Source organism: Erpetoichthys calabaricus, chromosome 5 (assembly GCF_900747795.2).
Source record: "Erpetoichthys calabaricus chromosome 5, fErpCal1.3, whole genome shotgun sequence".
Taxonomy (NCBI): Eukaryota; Metazoa; Chordata; class Cladistia; order Polypteriformes; family Polypteridae; genus Erpetoichthys; species Erpetoichthys calabaricus.
Window position 1 is genome coordinate 29,158,548 of NC_041398.2, and position 8,362 is coordinate 29,166,909.

The following is an 8,362-nucleotide window of genomic DNA, read 5'->3' on the forward strand; positions in this document are numbered from 1 at the left end:
AGATTAAACATCAAATTAATTAAAATCAAGACAGATGGAAATGTGGAGAGATGTAAGACAGCAAACTGCCCAAATAGACTATATTTTAATAGACAGAGGCTAAGAACCCAAAGGGTGTTGATTTTTTTTTTCAGACCACAATCTGCTATAAATTGAAGTGCTAAAAAAGAATGGCGAGGAGATTAAAGTTTTTTTTTTTTTAATGGAAATTAAACGTGTCAATGTTAGAGGATAAAATAATAAAAGAAGAGTATCAAGAATTCTATGATGGTTGGACAACCCTGAAAGTGTGGTGTGGTTGCCAAAAGGAATGGTGAGAGTTAATGAAAGAATTAACAAAGGAATATTTTCAGAAAAAACGCAAAGAAAACAATATACAAGAGAAAGAAAAAATTAACACGTTGGTGGAAAGATTTGAACAGCTCTATGAATTGGAGAAACAACATGAAAGAACAGACAAAGCATTAAGAACAGTAAAAGAGGAATTAGCAGAGGTTTGTAAGAAAAAAAGAAGAAAGAATAAAATTTCAAAGCAGAATGAGACAATTGGAGGAAAGGGAGCAGTACTCTTGATTTTTTTTTTCTAGAAATTGAAAGAGCAGAAGAAAAAAGTAAACACTGAACTGACAGATGAAGACAGAAACATAAAGAAATGGAATAACGAAATAATGAAAACTGTTACCTCTTATTACAGAAAAATGTATGGAAAAAAGAGGCAGACAATGCACATATTAAAGAATTAGGATGACAGATAGACTAACATTTTACAGGTGATCAATTAGAAGAATTTAATTGAAAAATAGAAGCAGAAAGAGCAGTAAAAATTTGCAATAAAGGACGGCTCCAGGCTGTGATGGCCTACCAGTAGAGTTTTATTTAACCTTCTGGGATGTTATAAAAAATGATATGTTGAGCTTCTTTAAAAAACTTTTGAAGAAAGGTGAGATGACAGAGACAATGAAGATGGGAATAATTACGCTGACACCCCTAAACCCCCCCCCCCTCCCCCACCCAACAAAAGCAGAGAACTTAAATATTAAAAACTGGTGTATGGCTGATGTACTGATTTTTCTCTCTAGATAAATGTAAAGCAAGAAGGCCTCTTCTCTAAACCACAGCCTTATTATTTTTTATTTCAATTGGAATGTTCTTTTTCTTCATGCTGCTGCCCTTCTCTCGGCTCCCTCTCTGTCGCCTCCCTCTGTCTGACATTCTTGCTGTATCAGTAGATTCAAAGGCAGAAACAGGGGCAACTTTGACATCACATTCAGATCTTCCCATTTTCTTTCCCACTTTTCTCTCTGCCTCTCTTTTCTTTTACCATCAAACCTAGACAATTGTTTTTCATAGACAGGAGGACACAAAACCCACAGCACAGCACAAGCTCCCCTGGACGGCCGAGGGAGAGGCAGCACTCCACAGAGGCCATGTGTTTCACCAGTCCTTTCAACGCAAATGGGATACTCGAGGGCTGCTGCTGCTGTGGAGGTTCACAGGAAAGCTGTCTGTTCTGGGCTGGATGGGATGATCATGTTGGGAGGCAGCCTAGGGGGATTCATCCTTTGGATACACTGAGAGGCAAAGAATGGACAATGATGCTTAATGTGGGACTTCTCCAACTCAGTCCTCACAGGGTTTTCTTCCCATCAACCCCTGTTTCAAACTGAACTCCCATCCTAATTTAGGAACCTGTTCATTTCCAGTTTCCACATTTTGGGGTCTACAATTGATGGATGGAAATGTCCTGATGCAAATAACAAGGGTATTATCTGATACAAATATCCCATCAAGACTGTTCACCAAGCTGTTATATAGGGACTGGGTGCCAACTTTTATAACTGGATGTTGACGTTTTAACAGGAAAGGGCAGACTTTAGCACGGTGTTTCCCAAACTTGGTCCTGGGAACCCCCTGTGGCTGCGGGTTTTTGTTCCAACCAGCTTCTGTTTTTAATTGAACTCCAGGGCTAATTAAGTGAACTGATATTTCCCAAGTTCTGTGTTTAGGGAACAATATAGAAATTAGAAAAATAAGTTTGCTGAAAAAAAAAAATGAAAATGTACTAAGCAGTTATATAGAAATAAGGTATTTTTTTCTTTTTAACAGTATTTTCATCTTGATTTTCATTCTACTTTTCTAGGTGTTCTAATTGTTTAATTAATCCATTATTTACTGATTAGTGGGTCTGATGCTAAAGTACTTGCAGCCTTTGATTATTCAGTGTTGTTTGCCTGGGTGTCTGATCTGCTCGTTTTAAATTGTCATTATTAAGACACAATGAAGGGGAAAAACTGCACAGAGAAAGCACAAAGTATAATGAAATCAACAAAAGAGAGTTAAGCATTTAAATCTATAGCAAAATCAGAAATATTTCTAAATGTCTTATAAATGTAAAAATCATGCTGCTCTGCTTTTCTGAATGTCAAATAAAAGAATAAAAACCCAGCTAATTAAATGAGATCAGTGTTATCAGGTGTTGTGACTGATTAGGAATGTGGTTGGAACAAAAACCTGCAGCCACAGTGGGTTCCCAGGACCGAGTTTGGGAAACACTGCTTTAGCATGTGCTCATTGGCAGCATGACTTCCTCCACATTAATGCACAACACAGAAATCTCTCAGGGTTGTGTGTCAAGCTCTCTTGTACACTCTTTGGTCACTTATGATACCTACTTCTAATGTTAACAAATTTGTTTAAGGCTTTTTAGGACCAGTATTGTCCTTGTAACACTGCATAAGAGGACAAACATCTCTTCCTTAATGATTTCAAAACCAAGCATTACACCAGCAATATCCCTGTTCTGGGGAAGCTATAGCAAGGGTTATAGGCTTGATATTTTTTTCACTTATCATTCCTGATGACCTGAGATAGGCACAGCAAATGAAAATTGTCAGCAGATAAGTTCAACAACTTCAATATGTTCTTAGACATCTGATGAAAACCCAAATTTCTTCATCTATATGTACCACCCTCTACAATTGCATGGTAGTGTTCATCCTTTTACTAACAGCATTATATTGATGGACAGTTTTTCTCCTTATGTCGCAATGATGCGTAACAGTTGCCACTCATTAAGAACATCATCATATACATAATTGCTTGAAGCAGTGGTAGGATATATTTGGAAATCTTACGGGTGAGATTGTTCTGCTCATCAGGACGTACCCTAATCAAAAACCATGGGTGAATAAAATCATTTGTGATGTACAAAATACACGCACCACTGCATACAACTCAGAGCTTGTGTCTGGGAATATGGATGATTATGAAATTGCCTCATACAAACTAACAAGAGCCTTGAATGCTGCTAAGTGATGATATGGGGAGAATGTAAAATAATATTTGAGCAATCTGATCCTAGGAGCATGTGGCAAGGTCTAAAAACTATAATGGACTAAAGCGACTTCTCGCACCATGGTGAGTGCCAACACCTCTCTGGCAGATAAATTTAGTAATTTTTATGTATGCTTCGATGTGAATGCTGCTAAGGACAACCAGCGGTATAGTACATCAGAAGCAGGAGTTCAGTCCAGCTAAGAAACAGTGTTCACTTTGATTAGATTAGATTAGATTAGATTAAATAAACTTTATTAATCCCATGGGGAAATTTGGATGCATAGAGCAGCAGAAACATAAAAAATAAGGATACAAACTCACAGCACAGATAATACAGCCAATCAATCAATCAAATGATAGATGAATAAATAAAAACAAACTTAAAGAGTATATTGGGTGGAAGCATTGAATTGCCTGATAGCAGTGGGCAGAAAAGACCCCCACAGGGAATCATTGCACACCATGGTAGAGTGAGCTTGTGGCTAAAAGTGCTCCAGAAAACACCTCCTGGAGGCATTAAAGGGAATTTTTCATGATGGCATCCAATTTTGCCATGATCCTGTTTTCCACAACAGCTTTCACTGTGTCCAGGGTTTGCCCTGTGATGGAATAGTCCTTCCTGATACGTTTGTTCAGACAATGTGCATCTTTTGAGCCTAGATTGCTTCCCCAGGTGACTGCAGCGTAGAACACCACACTAGCTATTACGTATGGACTGGTAGAACATTTCTAGCAGCTTGCTGCAAACATCAAAAGATCTTAGTCTCCTTAGCAAGTCCAGTCTGCTCTGGCCCTTTTTGTACAGTGCCACTGTTGTCAGACAGCCCAGTTTGATGTTTATGTGAACCTCCAGGAATTTGTAGCTCTGCAGAACTTCTGCATCCTCCCCCAAATGGTGACTGGTCACAGAGGCTTCTTAACATGCTGGAAGTCCACCACCAACTCTTTTGTCTTGCACCATCAAAACAAAGTCCTACACAAACTTCCTGTACTTTCACTCATCTCCATTATTAAAGCAGCCTATGATGAATGAGTCATTTGAATATTTCTCTGTGTAGCAAGTTTTGGTACTGTGATTGGAAGTTTTTTATGTAGAGGGTAAACAGGAACAGAGGCAGGATAAGTCCCTGAGGTGCTGCAGTATTATGTATCTCCATCACAGTCCCCCCACCCTCACAAACTGTTGTCTGTTAGTCAGCTAGTCCATAATCCAGGAGTTTGAGGGAACGATCATTATTCAAAGCCTTGAGCGTTTTCCTCAGTTGGTTAGGCACAAAAATGTTAAAAGCACTGGAAAGGTCAAAGAACCTTATCTTGACTGTGGTACTAGCTTTGTCCAAGTAGGAGTAGGCTCTGTGGAGGAAGAAGATCAGAGCATCCTCCACACCTATATGTGTCTGATAGGCAAACTGAAGAGGATCCAGATGTTCTGGAACCAGGGGTTGTAGCTCTTTTAGAACCAGTCTCTCAAGGATCTTTAAAATGTATGAAGTAAGTGCAACTGGTCTGAAATTTTTGTGATCACTGGAATGCCCTTTCTTTGGCACTGGGACCACACAGGAGGTTTTCCACAGCTGAAGAACCTTCTGCAAATTTAGGGAAAGGGAGAACAGGTGCTGAAGGACCCTGCATAGCTGGCTGACACATATTTTCTGCATTCTGGGGCTGATTCCACCTGGCCATAAAGCCTTATTTATGCAGAATATTCCTACTTTCTCCTAACTTGATCAGCAGAGACACACAGTCCAGGAAGTGGAGGGGAGCTGGAGACGACAGGTGTGATGTCATTGTAGGGGAAGGTCGTGCAGGGTGCAGATGGCAATGGGGATTTCCGTAGCTTCCTCAGCTTGCACACAGAGGCTAGCAGTGTTAGTGGAGTGCTGTACTAACAAGAATCATTTAAACCTGTTTAAGAACTAGTTCAGTTCATTAGCTCTGTTCTTGTTTCATTTCCCGGCATGTTTTACATTTAATGAAACATGATGTCAGAAGAGTGAACACCAAGAATGCAGTTGGTCTGAATGTCATTCCAGGGATTTTTTTTAGATCTGTGACAATGAACTTGTACCAGTGTTCCTAGTAATATTTAATCTCTCCTTAACCATGTCTGTTATACCATATACTTTATAAGATCCACGATTGTGGATTCCAATGCTCCTTTATCCAAGATGACTTTTCTATATGCAGAAGAGCAGCCTGACAGTAGAGCAGTGGCACCAAGTTCCACATCAGGATACCGAGAATAGAAACAGAATAGTGGACAGTTAGTAATGGTTTATATATATTTTATTACTCATATTTCTTTACAAATAACTAACAAACAGAAATGCAACTAATCAGCCGCTGTAGTCAGTGTATGACATGCTAAAATAGTGAGTCTTCAGCATGGATTTAACAGCTGAAACTGAAGGAGCATCTTTTATATTAGCAGGCAGACCATTCCAGCTTTGGGGCCCTGTAACTAAAAGCTCAACCTCCCAGTGTTAATTTAGTAATTCTTGAGATCTTAAGTAGGCCGGCATCTAGAAATCTCAAAGTGCACTCTGGTCTGTAAGAAATGACAAGTTCAGTTAAATAAGCAGAGCCTTAGTCATTTAAGGCTTTGTATGTTAAAAGGATGATTTTGAAATCAGCCCTAAGGTTACCTGGGAGCCTGTGTAAGGACTTGAGAACTGTAGTTATGTGTTCATACTTTTTCCTTCTTTTAACAATTATTGCAGCAGAACTTTGAATTAATTGAAAGCTGTATAAAGAACAAATAGAACAGCCAGTGAAAAACACATTGCAGAAGTCAGTCCTACTAGAAATAATTTTTTTTCTTAAACATTTTTTTAAGATTAAGATGCTTTCTTAATCTTAAAGGTACTGAAAAATTAAGAAAAAAAATTAGAGTTTTGTAAAGTGTGTTTTAGATGACATTATAGTGTCAGAGAAAACACCTAAACTGGTTTTGGTTCAATGCAACTAATGGTGACTGCAACAGATTTAAAGATTGACAGTTATCAGAGGGAATGATGCTGACCATAACAATATTTTAACATTTCTTATTGTTATTTATTCAAAGACAAGTAGTTCTCATCCATCCATTCCTTTAACTTACTGACCAATTATTTAAGGACAGCATTGGAGAAATGTCATTTAGTTTAAAATAAAAGCATACTTTGGTGTCATCTGTTAAAATGAATGTTATGTTTTCTAATGATAGTTCCCAATGGAAGCATGTAAAGTGAAAACAGTCAAAGTCCCAGTACTGATCTCTGTAGGACACCGTATTAAATCTGAGTATAATGACAGAGTGCTGTCAACACATTTCTGTATGTATTGGTATTGATTTCATAAATAAGAACTAAACCAGGCAAGGACTGTGCCTGTGAGCCCAACGTCGTTTTCCAGCCTGTGTAGTAAAATAGAATGGATAATGGTGTCAAATGCTACACTAAATTCTAACAACATAATTACAATGTAATTTTCTTCCTTAGAAAATGTTAGAATACTGCATACAACACATGTTAGTGCAGTTTTTAAACTATGACCTGTTCTGAAGCCAGACTGGAATTTCTCAAATACTGTAAATTGTGATGTGTAAGGTGAGACTGAAGCTGATTGACAACTACTGTTACTTTGTTACTGTAGTATTTTAAACAGAAAGAGCAAATTTGAAATGGGTCTATAATTATTATATGTATGTTGGTCTAGTTCTGGCTTTTTAAGTAAGTAAAAAGTAAGACATTTTTAGTTTGTCAGGAACTGTGCCGATTAGTAACAAACTACTGATTAGATGAAGAATGGGTGCTGCTGAAACATCTATTGAGCTTTTTACTAGTTTAGTTGCGACAGGGTCTAAGGATCAAGTAGTAGGTTTCATTTTAGAAATTAAACTTATGATGTTATATTCTATTATCACATTAAAATGACTAAAGTGGTATGTGCAGGACGAGACAGGGTTTGCTAATCTAGCATTACATTTACAAGGTTATGCTGAAATCTAGGATCTTACACTTCAATTCTCTCATTAAAGAAGTTCACAAAGTGTGCACTGCTAATGTCTGTAGGTATTGTACACAGTTGTTCAGAGTTAATATTTGTTACATTCACCACTGTATTAAACAGTACAGGAGGATTATCCATCCATCCATTTTCCAACCCGCTGAATCCGAACACAGGGTCACGGGGGTCTGCTGGAGCCAATCCCAGCCAACACAGGGCAGGGAACCAATCCTGGGCAGGGTGCCAACCCACCGCAGGACACACACAAACACACCCACGGGTCAATTTAGAATCGTCAATCCACCTAACCTGCATGTCTTTGGACTGTGGGAGGAAACCGGAGCGCCCGGAGGAAACCCACGCTGACACAGGGAGAACATGCAAACTCCACGCAGGGAGGACCCGGGAATCGAACCCAGGTCCCCAGGTGTCCCAACTGCGAGACAGCAGCGCCACCCACTGCGCCACCGTGCCACCCAGGAGGATTATTATTGTTATTATCTATTAATATTGAATAGTAGTCCAAGCAGGCTATGAAAAGAGTTTTTTTATACTTTTTAACACTCTCTGTCAATGAAGTTTGGAAGACCTGCAGCTTTGTTGCTCTCCATCTATGCTCCAATTTTCAACATTCTAATTTTTTGAGCTTGAGTATTCTCATTAAACCATGATGACAAACTTCATTAGCCCTCCCTCTCAACCCAGGTGCTCCACAGGGTTAGTGTCCTGAATCCTCTGCTATACTTCCTCTATAGCAAGGGTGGTGCGCTCCAATCCTGGAGAGGTGCAGTGGCTGCAGGATTTTGTTCCAACCCAGTTTCCTAATTAGAAGCCAATCCTCATCAATGAATGATTTCTCATGAAACAATTGGGTTGGAACAAAAACCTGAAGCCACTGCAGTCCTCCAAAATTGACATTGCTCAGCCCTGACTTAAAGGGTCTGAGTCTTGAATAGCAAATAAATTAAATTAAGTTAATTAGTAGCAAAAACTAGTCACTAATTAAGAAAATGGTAAGAATGTAAACCTGTAGGCACTG